Raw genomic sequence first — 18236 nt, 5'->3', positions numbered from 1 at the left:
CTTGCTTTAACTCGTGGTTTTCAACATTTTTTCATTTTCAGACTCCTAAACATTTCCAAATGGAGGTATGGACCCCTTTGGAAATCTTAGGCATAATCTGCAGACCCCCAAGGGTCTGCAGACCACAGGTTGAAAACCACTGTTCTGTGGTAATGACAACCTTTCACTGACCCATTAGACATAGTCTGTGGGTCTCCAGGGGTTCATGGACCTCAGGTTGAAAGTCATGGCTTGAGCTCATTATTTTATTTTCAATCAAGTCTAATTTTTGTGATGCTGGCAAAATCAGATCCCAACTCTTGCCCAGGAGGCAGGCATAAACTCAGAACTAACAAACTCATAGCTGGAGACCAGACCAGTTCACTTGTATGTTAGTTTTGTTCAAAACAGGTATTGGTTCGATAAGAATATTTAGTGTTTAGGCTCTATAAAATGCAAGTAAGTTGCTGCATGCGTTAATCTCACTTGAAATGTCTGAATTCCATGCGATAAGAAAATATGTAAGTTTTACTTTCAGTAAGTAAGTAAGTTCAACTCTAAATTGAAGCTAGAGATCCCCAGGGGCTGCCTCCTGGGGCTGCCCTAAAAAACACTTTGAATTGACAGATCACCACAATTCTGTCACTCTTAGGATTTAGGTGTTAACTCATTTGTGTGTATATGTTTGCTTGCTTTAATCTGTAAATATCTCTTATTCCTTTATCCTAGTTAATAAATCTTCAGATAGTTTATTACAGGATTGGTTACTGGCATTGTCTTTGGTGTAAGACCTAGGGTACCAATTGATCTGGGGTAAGTGACAGGTCTCTTGGGACTGGAGCAACCAGAATGTGATGTGATTTTTTGGTGGAAATGACCATTTATCACTAAGCTCTGTTTGTCTGGATGGCACGATAGACTGGAGAGTCTAAGGGGACTGTCTGTGACTCAATGGTGAGACTGTTATAATCCAGGAGTTCACGTTTGGTACTGGTTTGGTGAAATCTAATTATAGAACATCTCACCAGTTTGGGGTATATGTCCTGTTTCTGACAGTCTGCCCTGTAGTAGGCACTCACAGTTGTGACTCACTCTAGATAGCATGACAATTTTATCACTCATTGTGTCATTCACAGCCCTCCACTAAATTAAATTATCTGTAACCACCCTGGAGGCACAAACCTTCAAGAACTCAGTTTGATCTTATTGCTTCTCTTTAAACTACTAACTGGGAACACAAAAAATCAAAGGTTACAACATGCTGTCACAAGCTGCTTATGATATACACTGTTAAGAACATAGGGCCTATTTTCTTTTATGTATGTTCATTTTACACTGTTGTTATTCCACTAAAGTCAATGGGTTTACTCCTGATTTACACTTTTATGACAGGAGATTCAGGCCAATAGAAATCACCAGTGAAGGGACGCAATCAGGGCCATGCAGTACATTGCAAATGACTACTCTAATAAAAAATAATAAAAAAAAGGAAAGACAGAAACTTCCGGGGAAATCTGATCAGCTGCAATGTTCTCCAGTAGCAACAAGAAGTGAAACACTGAATTCCTGGAATCCAAATATAAGGGGCTGGATCCTATACTTTGCCCTGCTGTGATTTACTCCCTTTCGCAGTAGTTACAAAACAAAGGAAAGTAAAAGTTCTGCATACTCTACATTGTGTACTGCGTGCAGATATATGGGAGTGGTTGGAAGACAGTGGCTGCCAAGGTGAGGTGCAGGTTTGCCTCAGCAACAGATTGCTGGCCAACAGCAATCTAATAAACTAATCATTGGTGACATCAGCTGCATGCATGTAAACTCATCATGTCACACTGGGACAAGGTTCTCAACACCTTAAATGATTTCTTCTTGGAACAGCTAGACCTGGAGCATGGAAGATGAGAAGCTGTTTTCAACTTCATTCAAAGTAGGAGGGGTTAGGTCAAACAGTCCCACCATTTAGCAGCCATCACACTGCATGGGGCTGGTCTTGACTCCCAGAGGAGAGCCCAACGTCCTCTGCAAATCATGTTCTCCATCCTTTATTGGGCAGAGCTGGGCTGATGAAGACAACTGCCCAACTGACTCTAGACAATATGCAGTTACTGCAATGTGTGCCATGTAATGCAATTTCTGATACAAAAGGGTCCTAAGACATCTATCCATTACATTAGAAAGTGTGCTGCAAGGGACCCACAGGAAGGAATAGTTGTGCAAATAGTAATCATTACAGCACAGACCAAACTTCCTGCAGGCCAGGCACATTGTATAGCTACAAGGTGTGAAACATGGACTTGTTATCAATGACACATTCAGAAGCCTGACTGCTTCCATTTGTGACACCTACAACAATTCCTGGGTATCAAATGGCAGGACCAGGTTTTCCCACACTGAAGTCCTGGTGAAGGCTGGCTTAGTCGGCATTGAAGCTCATTTGATCTGCGCCCAATGGAGATAGACTGGCCATTAAATTTGAATGCCTGAGATCCATTTACCAAAACAAGTCTTATATTCCAAATTAAGCTCCAGCAACTATAAGCATGGAGCACAGATGAAACGCTTTAGAGTCACAAAAATTTCGGATTCAACCTTTAAACAACTGGTGATTGATCGCATTGCATGGTGCCACTCTAATGGTTGGTGTTCACAACTTTGGGAAGAGTCCCGTTGAACAGCTGGAAGCACGGCACCAGGCAGAGAAAAAAAAAACCTACAGCTCAATTAGCACAGCTAGGGAAATGGCTCTGTGGCCAGTGGTAAAACACAGTTCTTCCTGAATTGGTCTATGAAGTTATGCAAAGACCCATTTGTACAAAGTATGATTGTCAACATCGTCCTCAAAATCAAGGTGACTAGCATCGTGGCTATAAATGGTAGGAGAAACAAACCCCTGGGACAAAGAACAAAATACAGTAAGATTTGGTTAGAACAGGATGGGAGACACAGAATCCACAACTCCGGCACATGAATGGCTGGTACACAGGGAGGATGCTAGCAGTTGTTGAAATAGCCCCACACCTGAAACCACTACTCATACTTACCCTCACAAGAACATAGCTGTCAGCAAACATCACATGGAAGAGAAGGAACAAACTGTACTAAAGGAGATGGGCAAAGGACTGTCATAGCGCTGCAAATACAAGTGATAAGGGAGTGGTACATGCAGTCCATTAGATAGTTAGACATCCATATTACAAATCCAATGGCCACTTTTCTTGTCTGGTTTCCAGTGTGTAAGAGCTGTGTATGCCTTCAGTCTCATAGCGATTCCTGTAGGCTCAGACAACAGCTTACATCGATTTGATGACCGTAGGCCATGGCATTTGTCAGCCTGTGTGCCACCAATCCTGTTGTACAGAGTTAGGTGAGTCACCATAGCAGTAGCAGTTACATAGGAGGTGTTATCACATGGCTACTCTGTCTGAAGGAACTGAGAGGGACATCAGTCACTCTAGTAGCTTTACAACTTCAGAATACTGTATAAACATTACCTAATCCTCCCTACATCCTGAACAGAAGGTTAGGACTGTTCTTCCCATTGGACAGATGAAGAAACCAAGTCACACAGAGGTTAAATGAGTCACCTGCAAACAAACAGCAAGTCACTAGTCGAACCAAAATTAGGACTCAAGAATGTGCGACTTCCAGTACAGATCACTAGATTATGCTGCCCTGCATATCCCCAAGGTGCCAGTCCTAGCACTAATGTGTGCTCAGAAATATGCTAATACCATGTGTGATGGGGGTGCGACTCACCACTGCAACGCCTCTGGCTGGCTGTCTTCGGAATTAGCTCTGCACCCTTTTGGTGGTGCCTTGCCCACTGACACATCTGCTCCTGGACCACTGTTGCCCCAAATACCGTGGCATCCTCTTCAGGACACAGCTCTCCAACTGTGTCACACTCAGTTCTTCCCCCTTCTGGGGGAACTGGGGTCAACTGTCCAGCCACTTCCTTCAGTGGCAACCACAGCCAATTGTTTGGCTACTTCCTCAGTAGCGAGGGGGGACCCAGGCCCACCCACTACTCTGGGTCCTGGCCCAGAGACCCTGTAGATGGTAGCCACGATCTGTGTCCCCTCCAACCTCTCTGTACCTCTCCCTGGGCCACTTCCCCAAAACCCTCAGCACTTTCTTCACCCTTACCTCAGGGTTTCAGTCTGCCAATGTTAGCAGCTAGCCAGGACCTCTCTCTAGCTTCCCTGGTCCCTGCTGGTAGCACTGCTCTGTCCAGGTGCTGGCACTCATTCTTCATGCTAGGAGCCTGATTTTCCCTCCTCAAGCTCCAGGCAGCTACTGAACGCTGCTCTGCCCTGCAGTCCTATATGAGCCTCCAAGGCCATGATTGGATAACTTCTCTCAGCCCCTTTCTAATTGACTGCCTCCAACACAGCCTCCGTAGGGCTACATTAACCCCTTACAGGCCAGTGTGGGGCAGGTGCCCCATCACACCAAGATTCACACATGACAGTGCCATAAGTAGTGCCATACCTGGCAGCTGCACATTTATATTCATTGTGGTGTATGTAGCTGTGTTTTAGGAGTATAACACTACAGCTGTGTGATACATAACAAGTTAACCTATTGGCTCACCAGCACATTGCTCCTAGGAAGTGGTGCAGTACCTTCAGAAAGTGTGCAGGGAATGGAAACCAGGAATTTCATGATGGATAATGGCATGAGACACCCATAAGTAGTATGTAAATACAGCCCTAAGTTATGATAGCCTCCCTGGGCTGCCCTGTGGGCAACTGTGCCATGGAGAATGCTCCTTTGTGCTGCTACCATGTCCCCATGCTAGAGCTTTCTGGAGAAGGGCTGGTGAGACTCTTAGGGCAGTATAAGCTACTCAAAGGAATTCTCCCATGGTCAGGCCTAGTGTTTATATTGCCCTGTATTTGGCTGCTGCAACAGCATACAGGGGCTGTGGCAAGATGGAGAATCCCTCTGTCAAGGTTCCTCCCCCACTCTGAACTCTAGGGTACAGATGTGGGGACCTGCATGAAAAACCTCCTAAGCTTATCTTTACCAGCTTAGGTCAAAACTTCCCCAAGGTACAAAATATTACGCCCGTTATCCTTGCACTGGCCGCTACCACCACCAAACTAATACTGGTTACTGGGGAAGAGCTGTTTGGACGCGTCCTTCCCCCCAAAATACTTCCCAAAACCTTGCACCCCACTTCCTGGACAAGGTTTGGTAAAAAGCCTCACCAATTTGCCTAGGTGACTACAGACCCAGACCCTTGGATCTTAAGAACAATGAACAATCCTCCCAACACTTGCACCCCCCCTTTCCTGGGAAATGTTGGATAAAAAGCCTCACCAATTTGCATAGGTGACCACAAACCCAAACCCTTGGATCTGAGAACAATGAAAAAGCATTCAGTGTTTTACAAGAAGACTTTTAATAAAAAATAGAAGTAAATAGAAATAAAGAAATCCCCCCTGTAAAATCAGGATGGTATATATCTTACAGGGTAATTAGATTCAAAAACATAGAGAACCCCTCTAGGCAAAACCTTAAGTTACAAAAAAGATACACAGACAGAAATAGTTATTCTATTCAGCACAATTCTTTTCTCAGCCATTTAAAGAAATCATAATCTAACACATACCTAGCTAGATTACTTACTAAAAGTTCTAAGGCTCCATTAATAAATTGGTTAGTCTCTAAGGTGCCACAAGTACTCCTTTTCTTTTTACAGACAGACACAGACCCTTTGTTTCTCTCCCTCCTCCCAGCTTTTGAAAGTATCTTGTCTCCTCATTGGTCATTTTGGTCAGGTGCCAGCGAGGTTACCTTTAGCTTCTTAACCCTTTACAGGTGAGAGGAGCTTTCCCCTGGCCAGGAGGGATTTCAAAGGGGTTTACCCTTCCCTTTATATTTATGACACCCTCCCCAGTGTACTCTGGGATATTGAGGACCAGATGTGGACTCTGGGCTCAGAGCAGAGACTGTAGCTGTGGGGTCACTGCAGTACAGTAAATTCCGCTTATTAGCAACTCCTTGGTTTCCAGCAAAAAGTTGTAGGAAGAGGAGACCCTAAACATAAACTCTTGTATCAGAGGCCCAGTCTGAGGCCTGAAGCCTGAACCAAAGTACTTCCAGGCAGTGTTAAGCAAAGCTGGGTTGTGAGCCAGAGGCAGGTCCCACTCACAGAAGTTGCCAAGAAAAGGTTGTTAGGAGCACGTGCACACACACATAAGCGCTAACGAGAGGAACTTGTGCCAAGACAGCATCAAAACACTCCACAGACATAACAAGGAACAGGCAGGTGCATCTTAAAGACAAGGTCAAAAGGACAACATGATGGATAGATTTGTTTGAACTATGATGAGTAATTTGTCCTGCAACTGTATAAAAGTAGGTCCGGGAGCGCACATCTTTGTCCAGTCTAGGGGGCCGTGGAGTGTCCCACCACTGACTGAGCTGTGTCCATTGCCAGGGAGCACATATTCGTAGTATGTCCAGTAGTGTCTATAGGGAACTAATACTGTGCTTCGTTTGACAATAAACCTGGCTTGGGTTCCTTTGTACCTTACTAGACTCTGTGGTTTTGGGGAGTTCTCTCGGGGTCTGCTGTGTCAGCTATCTGCGCAGAGCTGGGGCAGCACACAGAGGGAACACGCACGCAGCCGACTATTATCATCATCGAACAAGAGCAGAACACCACACTGGTAGCTATCAACAACAAAAGTATTACTCGGTAGTTGCTGATAAAGCAGGTGTGTAGGGCAGCAGACAGGGAGGAAAGTGCTGGGATGAGTCTTCCCTGGCTGCAGCCCTGCAAACCTGTCCACAGCCAGGGCGGCAGTAGACAGCTGAAGCCCCGATGAGGGGGCTTTCTATGTGGAGCAAGGGCCCTAGGGATCTGTGGTGCTGCATTATACTCTCTTCAGGAGCCAGGGTTCATAACATCCCAGCGCTTTCTTCCCTGCTTGCAATCTTGTCGCAGAGTGCAGCCTGGAGAAGGCATGGTAAGGTAAAGTGCAGCTCTGACATTCAGGCCGCGTTTCCTTTCCCTACTACTGCCCTGCTCACAGCCTCCCCTGCCACCTTGCAGCCCCTTACCTTCTGGTGCAGTCCCTGGGAACAGGTTTGCCAGGCTGCAGCCCCACAAGGAAGCACTGGGTCAGGGTCACAGGCAAGTTTGCAGGGCTGCAGCCAGGGACGGCATGTCCCAGTGCTTCCTTCCCTGGCTGCAGCCTCACAAACCTGCATGTAGATGGGGACTTTCTTCAAAGAAAGTTGCTAATAAGCAGCATGTCATCGCCACTCTCTGCAACTTCCTTCATCTTGGCTGGAAATTCAGGGTCTATTCTGCCCTGGAGCTACCTTATCTAATCTAATAAGGTATTTTAAAAGGCCCCTCTCAACAGACCATCCAAAGCTTACTTTCTCAAGAGCTATTACTGGTTTTCACTGCCTCAATTTTTGTGTCCCCAGATTTCCACACCTAAAAGGAACCAGATTTCCAGATATGCTGAACACTCTTCTTCCGAAAATCAGGCCTTTTCTGATGTCTCAAGTTGGTTACCCAATATCACAAGGGTTTTTTAAAATATAGGTGTAACTGCATGCAGGATGGAGGCACACACATCTGATTCACTCTGGCTTCAATGGGAGTTGTGTGTGTGCACAGCACAGGGCAATGAGAGGCCTAAACCTTTTAGGTTGAAGTGCATCATGAGCTTTTAAGTGTATTGGGTAATGTCCATGAATGCCACTGACTGCTCTCTACTTCACAGACTATTAGACCCACTCCAGTGTTTATGATATAATGGCCCCTTCAAAATCTCATAAATCCCCTCTCAAAACCTAAAATCCTACAAAAACAAGACACTCCACTGTAAACTTCCAACCCTCTCCCCTGGAGGAAAAAACAACCCCGGGTTAGATCTATCATATTACAGGTGTGCAGTGCATCTGATGGCTTCAAAGCCCTCTGTGGCTATGGCTTCAAATCGTTTGCTGAAGCTCTAGTTCACATATAAGCCCCTCACTTGAGTGAGATCTCATATCACCTGGTAAAAAAAGTGCTGGTCATTCAGATTTAAGTGCCATGTTGGCATCTTTAAATTATGCACAATATTTTTTTACATTTTTAAACAGATATGAGAATATCTCCCTTATAGCTTACGTGTTCAGACCACTTCCTCTCTCTTCTCCACACACCTTGTGCACAAACTCTCACGTAAGTAAATGTTTCTCAGAATTGCACACAATTCTATGAACGGAAGGGTCTTATCCTATTTTGTCAAATGGAACCAACCACATAATTTCAATTCCATTGTTTATTTGTGTGACAGAGATGTGTATCTGTGAATAAGAGTTATAAAAAGCCCTAGAGCTGTGTTATCCTATAGAATCAAGTTAAAATTGAAGTTAAAATGTACTTGACAAATATCATGTTAATTAATTATTTGTTTATAATTCTTCTCTGTGGTAGTTAAAGATGAACATTAATACTGAAAGGACTCAGTGAAAAACAGCTGATGTTCCATTCCTTTAAAAGGAAGTTAAGTGCAAGGAGCTTGCATTTTTTAGATCACATGTTTTTAAATTTACTGTAGGGAGAATGATTTTGGATACCACATTCTCATTTCACAGACTCACATCTGACTTTTGATGATCCCGCAGGTGTGGCCTTGCTGCAATATACATATAATTTACTTTTAAATCTCATACCTGTTACTACAAGATATTCCCGCTGAGCTCTATTACACAACGAGTAGAGTAAGATTTACTGGGCCTGGTTCTGGTCCCCATTGTGGCTGCTTTCCACTGGTTTGCTAAGCAGCTGCTCAGACATGCCACATATCTTCTCAAAGGTGAAGAGGATTTGTCAGATGGAAGTGAAGCTGGGCTCTGGCAATCTTTGGTTGCAGGAACAGCCTCTAGGGAGTGTTACAGATGGGTACAAAGCACAGCTATGAGGCTGCTTGTGCAGAGGGCAGTTCAAACGAGCCCCTGAATAGCTACTTATATAATCAGCTTTGCTCCCCAGCTGTATGTCCTGCTGAGCAGCTCAACTGGATGCTAGGATCTAGGCCCCTGTATTCTGGAATCACTTTGATTTCCTTTTATCTTGAAATTAAGCTCATTTAAAATTAATAGATTCAAAAAAGTCCACTTGATTAGCAATGTATCAAAAACTTAATAATTCTCTATTACAATTACTATCAATTTTAACTTGATCATTTCCAAATTTTTACTGTTTACTCCTTTTCCCCTCTTACAGTTCCTTTTTTCTTTGAATATGATAATTATCTTACTATAAATCACAGAAAATCAATATGTTCCAGGTCCAAAGCCAATGAAAACTAAAGCACTGCAACAGTAGCTCGTAGTGCTTATTGCTGTAAGTAGTATATTAAATAGTTTGTGCATTTCCTATGCCTTGGATTGAGCACATCACATATGTGCATTTTTCTCTAACTGAACTGAAGACCATTATTAGTTTTTTGTTGTAACAAACTGAAAAAGTTGATGGAAAACTGGAATGGTTGATGTCGTTGGGAACATACGTGCACTGTCCTGTATATCCATAAAGAGATACTGCCACCTTGTGTGGAGAAATGTAGATGCTTTTAAATACTCTTTCAATATTTCATCTATTCTAGGGATAATTGCACTGTATAATATATTACAGTTATTGCTGTACTGTGTAACGTGCTTTGGGATACTTGGAGTATGAAAGGTTCCTATAACTAAATGCTGTTCTAGGATCAATACATCCTCCTGTTGTTTGATGCTGAAGTGTTTTAGACCCAGATTTTTAAAGCAATTTAGGCATTGCTGCACTCAGTGTCACAACACCTACCAATCTAGGAACCTAAATCCTATCAACAGACAATGGGATTTAGGCTCCTAAGTGCTTTTATCCCTTTTAAGACAACAAAGCATAAATAACTTTAAAATATGAACATCTACATGATGGGATGGGATGGGAAATTGATTGGAGCATGCAAGCTCAATCAAACAGAATATGTACAATGATAGACAATTCAATATGCTACCCTAAAGATTAAGTAGAGATTTTATTTTGCAGTATGGCAATTCAACAAAAGAAAATGCTTTTTATGTTGCCTGGCTTTTGTCTATAATTTTAGTCAGGCTATATTTTATCTATTTGTTCACACTGTGAATGTGTACAACTATACAGTAGCCAGTACAGAGGTAAATTTACACCATCTTACTAAACTAGCAATTAAAAGCATCACACCCATGAATGGGAAAAATGAAAAGATGTTTTCTTTTTAAGTAACTTTAAGGTGGTGAGTTTAATTAATATTCTTATTACTTAATTTTTTAAAAAAAAATCTGCAAGAGGAAAAATAAAGGAAGTTAAGTGATATCACTCATAAGCTTTCAGGCCAGAAGGGACCATTATGATCATCTAGTTTGATCTACTACATCACAGAAGCAATGGAATTTACACAATAATTTTTGCGTTAAGCCCATATGCTGTGATTGAGCTACAGCATGATTTAGAATGATGTCCAATTGTGATTTAAAGTAATCAAGTGATGGAGAATCCAACACATACCTTGTAAATTGCCATTGGAGTAATGTTCCTTATTTCTAGCCTTAATTTATCTAGCATCGCTTCCAGCCTATGTCTGCGATATTAAAAAACTCTCTAACTATCAGAAATCTTCTTTTCTAGCAGGTATTTGTAGACTGTTATCAAATTGCCTATTAAACCTTCTCTTTGATAGATAAATAGATAAGAGTGTCCTAAGTCTTGCACTGTTAGGTAGGTTTTCAAGAAACTAAATCGTTCCTGTAGCTTTTTTCTGAACCCTTTCCATTTTTGTCTATATCTTCTTTTAAATGTGGCCACCAGAACTGGACACAGCATTTCAGTAATGCTCACACCAACACTGTAATTCCTCCTGCCTACTACTACTCAATATTCCCTTTTATACATCTTTCAGAGTAGCAGCCGTGTTAGTCTGTATCCGCAAAAAGAAAAGGATGCATTCCGATGAAGTGAGCTGTAGCTCACGAAAGCTTCTGCTCAAATAAATGTGTTAGTCTCTAAGGTGCCACAAGTCCTCCTTTTCTTTTTATACATCTGTAACCCTTCTGCCTGGTGTTGTCAGCAGCAAGATGAGCTGGGCTCAAATATTTAGAGGTGCCTTTTTAAAATCTAACAAATGCCACCAGGTGGCGCTACCTCCCAGAAACCTGAGAAAAACGAAAGAAAAGGAGTACTTGTGGCACCTTAGAGACTAACCAATTTATTTGAGCATAAGCTTTCATGAGCTACAGCTCACTTCATCAGATGCATTCAGTGGAAAATCCGATGAAGTGAGCTGTAGCTCACGAAAGCTCATGCTCAAATAAATTGGTTAGTCTCTAAGGTACCACAAGTCCTCCTGTTCTTTTTGCGAAGACAGACTAACACGGCTGTGACTCTGAAACCTGAGAAAAACTAAATACCTTCTCTGGGCTCCCTTAACAAGCAATACTTCCACACTCACAAACACTGAGTCTGTGTGAAAAAAGGAAAACTGTATAAAGGGAACATAGAATCAACTTGGGTAGGGGGGAAAGGAACAATAGAACTCTCTCCACACATACATATATACTCACACATACACTCTCTCTCTCCCTAAAATACCCACCACCACTGTATCTTTCGCAACAGTACTCAGTTCCACACCCGCCAGAGTGAAAATATTGTAAGGCAATGTCCCATTAACAGTCACCTTTCCCCTCCACTACAGTCCACTCACAGCTGGTCTCAGTGGCTAGAGAAGTCCCTGACTTCAGGCAGGTCTGTCTTTGGCTCCTAGGGGAAGTGTTGCTTGGTCCGGTCAGATCAGTACCACCACGTAACCCAGCTATGGTGATTTCAGTTTTTGTGGGTCCACTGGAATTCAGCAAACATCCACCTTTCACTGCCAAGCCACTTCAGATCACAAAGCTGTCACTCTGCTTGCTGCTTCTTTGTAATGTCTACAGGGATTGTGACAGACAGGCCCCTTGAGCAGACTCCTTGACATCTGGGATATACTCCCTGCCACAAAGTAAGAACCCCTCTCTCACTGGCTTGTATCCATACTCCACTACGCAACCACCCCAGACTGGTGTTAGGTCAGGGTGACTCCTCACCCAGGATATATTTGGTGAAGTTCTTTTGCCCTTTTGTCACCCAACAAGGATAGCAACCAAAATAAATAGTTACCTACCTTTCTGTCGCTGTTGTTCTTCAAGATGTGTTGCACATACAATTGTAGATCTGTGCATGCCTTGTGCACAGATTTTTTCCATCAGTAATAGCTGTCAGGATGGCTTGAGGGTACTGTCAGTGTGTGCCACTGCATACTGGTATAAGAGAGCAGAGCACCCTCATCCCCGGCTGCACCCCAGAGCCCGCACCCCCAGCTGGAGCCCTCATCCTCCCCCCTCCCCTGCCCCAACCCCCTTCACCAGCCCTGATCCCCCTCCTGCACCCAGAACTCCTCATTTCTGGCCCCACCCCAGAGCCCGCACCCCCAGCCATAGCCCTCACCCCCTCCTGCACCCAACCCCAATTTCATGAGCATTCACGGCCCGCCATACAATTTCCATACCCAGATGTGGCCCTCGGCCAAAAAGTTTGCCTACCCCTGACTTAAAACCTGGCAAGCGAGGCATCCTACTGATATCAATCCCAGTGTCAAAAGAGAAGAAACAGTCCACAAAGGATGCAAAAAAGAGAAACTTATCACTAGTTTATGTAAAGAACTATCTAACACAGACAGCTGCAGCGGCACAGGAGTTCGCAAACAGAGCTGTAAACAGGGAGTTTCAGTGGGAGTTTGTCTTGTGGTACTTGTTTGGGGTTGGTTTTTGCTGTGGGTGGTGGTGTTTTGGTGTGGTTTGTGTTTCCCAGATTAACAGGATTTAGGTGGGAAGGCTATGACAGATACAGAGGCAGCAGTGGGAGTGACCCATGTAGTGGAAGACACAATGAGGATGACTGGATGTGGAAGCTGCGGTATGTACATGATCTTGGAGGGGGTACCTGGTAAGAGTTTTGTCTGCATGAATTGCCGTCCGATAGTGCTGATGGAGGAAAAGATCTGAGGTCTGGAGATGCAGGTGGAAGGCAGAAAGCCTACAGGGAGTGGAAGATGGGAGGGATCAGCAAGGAAAGCTACCTTATTGAGGTCAGAACATGTAGGGATAAAGTGAGACAGGCTAAAAGTCAAGTAGAGTTGGACCTTGCAAAGGGAATTAAAACCAATAGTAAAAGGCTCTATAGCCATATAAATAAGAAGAAAACAAAGAAGGAAGAAGTGGGACCGCTAAACACTGAGGATGGAGTGGAGGTCAAGGATAATCTAGGCATGGCCCAATATCTAAACAAATACTTTGCCTCAGTCTTTAATAAGGCTAATGAGGATCTTAGGGATAATGGTAGAACGACAAATGGGAATGAGGATATGGAGGTAGATATTACCATATCTGAGGTAGAAGCGAAACTCGAACAGCTTAATGGGACTAAATCAGGAGGCCAAATAATCTTCATCCAAGAATATTAAAGGAATTGGCACATGAAATTGCCAGCCCATTAGCAAGAATTTTTAATGAATCTGTAAACTCAGGGGTTGTACTGTATGACTGGAGAATTGCTAACATAGTTCCTATTTTTTAGAAAGGAAAAAAAAGTGATCCAGGTAACTACAGGCCTGTTAGTTTGACATCTGTAGTACGCAAAGTCTTGGAAAAAATTTTGAAGGGGAAAGTAGTTAAGGACATTGAGGTCAGTGGTAAATGGGACAAAATACAACATGGTTTTACAAAAGGTAAATCGTGCCAAACCAACCTGATCTCCTTCTTTGAGAAAGTAGCAGATTTTTTAGACAAGGGAAACGCAGTGGATCTAATTTACCTAGATTTCAGTAAGGCGTTTGATACTGTGCCACATGGGGAATTATTAGTTCAATTGGAAAAGATGGGGATCAATACGAAAATTGAAAGTTGGATAATGAAATGGTTAATAACAAGAATTTTAGTTATAAACTGGGGACGCATCAATTAGAAGTAACGGAGGAGGAGAATGACCTTGGAGTATTGGTTGATCATAGAATGACTATGAGCCGCCAATGTGATATGGCCGTGAAAAAAGCTTATGTGGTCTTGGGATGCATCAGGCGAGGTATTTTCAGTAGAGATAAGGAGGTTTTAGTACCGTTATACAAGGCACTGGTGAGACCTCATCTGGAATGCTGTGTGTGCAGTTTTGGTCTCCCATGTTTAAGAAGGATGAATTCAAACTGGAACAGGTACAGAGAAGCTACTAGGATGATCCAAGGAATGGAAAACCTGTCTTATGAAAAGAGACTCAAGGAGCTTGGCTTGTTTAGCCTAACTAAAAGAAGGTTGAGGGGAGATATGATTGCTCTCTAGAAAGACATCAGAGGGATAAATACCAGAGAGGGAGAGGAATTATTTAAGCTCAGTACCAATGTGGACACAAGAACAAATAAACTGGTCATTGGGAAGCTTAGACATGAAATTAGATGAAGGTTTCTAACCATCAGAGGAGTGAAGTTTTGGAATAGCCTTCAAAGGGAAGCTAGTGGGGGCAAAAGACCTATCTGGCTTTAAGATTAAACTCGATAAGTTTATGGAGGAGATGGTATGATGGGATAACATGATTTTGGCAATTAATTGATCTTTAAATATTCATGGTAAATAGGCCCAATGGCCTGTGATGGGATGTTAGATGGGGTGGGATCTGAGTTACTACAGAAAATTCTTTCCTGGGTATCTGGCTGGTGAATCTTGCCCATATGCTCAGGGTTTGCTGATCGCGGTATTTGGGGTTGGGAAGGAATTTTCCTCCAGGGCAGATTGGAAGAGGCCCTGGATGTTTTTCGCCTTCCTCTGTAGCATGGGGCCCGGGTCACTTGCTGCAGGATTCTCTGCTCCTTGAAATCTTTAAACCATGATTTGAGGACTTCAATAGCTCAGACATAGAAGAGAGGTTTTTTGCAGGAGCGGGTGCGTGAGATTCTGTGGCCTGCGTTGTGCAGGAGGTCGGACTAGATGATCATAATGGCCCCTTCTGACCTTAATATCTATGAATCACTAAGTATAACTATTTACAATGAGTGAGCAAACCACTTGAATTAGCAAGTCTGGGATCTCGCTGACAACCATCACTGACAGTAAGAAGGAAAGGGTGGGGAGGGAGAAGGACAGGAGGCTGGGGTGGCTCCCCTCTCTTATACCAGCATGCAGTGGCACACGGTGGTGACAGAGGGTGCTTGAGCCATCCCAACGGAGGGGAAAAAACTACAACATCTGTGCACAAATCACACACAGACCTACAGTGGAATGGACATGAGCAATCACTCAAAGAAGAACTGAGTTGGATCCAAAACAACCAACACTTTCACATAACAAAAATGCAAATAAGGCCTGGCACATTCAGTCTCTTATCCCTGTTCACAAGTAGATGGTGGCAGAGAGTTCATGCCCCTATGGAGTTTCTGTGTTTGGAGTTCTGAAGCTACTCTGGGGTGCTTTTTCCTTTGTTCACCAACAAACGATAGAATTGAGTGCCCTACCCTCCAGAGCTTCAGGCCACAGGGCTTACACATCTAAGAATCGCATTAGCCCACTTAGCCACAGCACCACACGGGCGCTCCTGTTCAATTGGTTATCTACTATGACCCCTAGCTCCTTTCCAGAGTCACTGCTTTCCAGGATACAGTCCCCCATCCTGTAAATGTAACCTACAAGTTAGAAATGAACTTTCCTTGTTGGATGCTCCTTGTCTACTCAAAATGCAGCCTGTGCAGATATGGCAATGTCCTGCAATGTCCCTGGAAAACCTTATTGAATTAAGTTTCATTATCTTTAGAGCCCGTTGTATGAAATGCAGAGGTTATGTAATACTCTGGGACTGGATGCTCAAAGAACTATATTGAACATTGTGGCAGACAAGAACAGTATTTTGGGACAATGTCTGACATAGATTTCCTGGGAAATATCTAGTGGGCTGTGAATGCAAATTCCTCCCCCACTCCCTCTGGTTATGCAAATACCCAGCCTTTTGAAGCTGCACCATGAGGAAGGGTCCACTGGAATCTGAAGATCAAAGGCTCACGCTGTAGAAAGAAACAGGCTGATCTACCCTGTCTGGGTGCTAGTTCTGAGCCAAGGCTATTATAGACTCGTAAGCACAGAAAAAACCCTCTGTGGGGTTTGAAATACAGACTCCTACTCCTGTGCTTGTTGTTGCTGAAGGGGTGACCACTGGTAAGTCTTTAGCGTGCATGTAGGAACTTCTATTGTTTTTAAAATGTTTTCTCTGCAATGCTTTCACCTTAGGAATAAATGTGCTTGCTTATAAAAGACAGTGTGGTAACTTATAACTGCTGGCAGCTATGCTGTTCATAAGCCTTCAAAAAGAAAGCAAAGCGTAGCTGTTGGCCTGTTTAGGCAGTCTGTATCACTGAGAATATCCTGGAGAAAACCCTGGTCAGGAGGGAGAGAGAATGGATCTCTGTCCAATAGAGGTGACAGCTTGGGAAGCTGAAGTGGGTGTACGCAAGGGATCATGGAGGAGGAATAATGATGCAGTTCCCCTGAATTGTGACACAACCATTAGTTCACTGAACATATCTAGCTTTTTGTGCATGAGAGGCGTATATCAGACTGGCTCTGACTTGATTTAGTGGTGTCAAGGTTTCTTCCCCACTCTGAACTCTAGGGTACAGATGTGGGGACCTGCATGAAAAACCTCCTAAACTTATCTTTACCAGCTTAGGTCAAAACTTCCCCAAGGTACAAAATATTCCACCCTTTGTCCTTGGATTGGCCGCTACCACCACCAAACAAATACTGGTTACTGGGGAAGAGCTGTTTGGACGCGTCTTTCCCTCCAAAATACTTCCCAAAACCTTGCACCCCACTTCCTGGACAAGGTTTGGTAAAAAGCCTCACCAATTTGCCTAGGTGACTACAGACCCAAACCCTTGGATCTTAAGAACAATGAACAATCCTCCCAACACTTGCACCCCCCCTTTCCTGGGAAATGTTGGATAAAAAGCCTCACCAATTTGCATAGGTGACCACAGACCCAAACCCTTGGATCTGAGAACAATGAAAAAGCATTCAGTTTTCTTACAAGAAGACTTTTAATAAAAAAATAGAAGTAAATAGAAATAAAGAAATCCCCCCTGTAAAATCAGGATGGTAGATATCTTACAGGGTAATTAGATTCAAAAACATAGAGAACCCCTCTAGGCAAAACCTTAAGTTACAAAAAAGATACAGACAGAAATAGTTATTCTATTCAGCACAATTCTTTTCTCAGCCATTTAAAGAAATCATAATCTAACACATACCTAGCTAGATTACTTACTAAAAGTTCTAAGACTCCATTTCTGGTCTATCCCCGGCAGAAACCAGCATATAGACAGACACACAGACCCTTTGTTTCTCTCCCTCCTCCCAGCTTTTGAAAGTATCTTGTCTCCTCATTGGTCATTTTGGTCAGGTGCCAGCGAGGTTACCTTTAGCTTCTTAACCCTTTACAGGTGAGAGGAGCTTTCCCCTGGCCAGGAGGGATTTCAAAGGGGTTTACCCTTCCCTTTATATTTATGACAGTGACAGTACTGGAAGGTTGGCTGGAAAGACCAAATTATTTTACAGGAAGGCATTTCATTCAGCCTCTGGAGACTCTCTCCTTGCTCTAAAGGTGCTCAGAATGGCTCTGGCAGTCACTGTTGAGGTCACAAGCGCACTACAGGCGTTCATATGCTGAGTTTACCATTTGAAAACCAACTTATGACACTTTCAGAGCTACATAGGTGGATGTTTTCCAAGCAGCAGACAGACAAATATTGCCATTGACAAGAAATGCATTTATACCTACTATCAAGCAATGGAATAGCTCCAGGATGATCGAGTGCATCCAAAGCTACCCTCCCCCACTAGGCACAGATGGGTCTTGGAGGATAGACTGATCACACCAATTATGCAGGAAATACCATGCGCTCCCAAATCAATCCTTCTGCTAATCAAAATATCATGTGCAAAGACCAGATGCTCACTGTCTCGCAAATGTCTGGCTAGCCATCTGCCTTATACAGAGATGTATTAGTGTGACACAGATGAGGATCAATGTGACAACATGTCTAGCAGTGGAGCCATAGATGGAGATGACCCTGATGATGACTTTGACGAATAAATGTTTTCAGTCCTACATGTCAAAGCTAAGCTCCCTGGGATTACCAAAGGTC

The sequence above is a fragment of the Lepidochelys kempii genome, chromosome 3, assembly GCF_965140285.1.
Source record: "Lepidochelys kempii isolate rLepKem1 chromosome 3, rLepKem1.hap1, whole genome shotgun sequence".
Taxonomy (NCBI): domain Eukaryota; kingdom Metazoa; phylum Chordata; order Testudines; family Cheloniidae; genus Lepidochelys; species Lepidochelys kempii.
The sequence above is the reverse complement of the archived record's forward strand: the minus strand, read 5'-3'. Positions refer to the sequence as shown.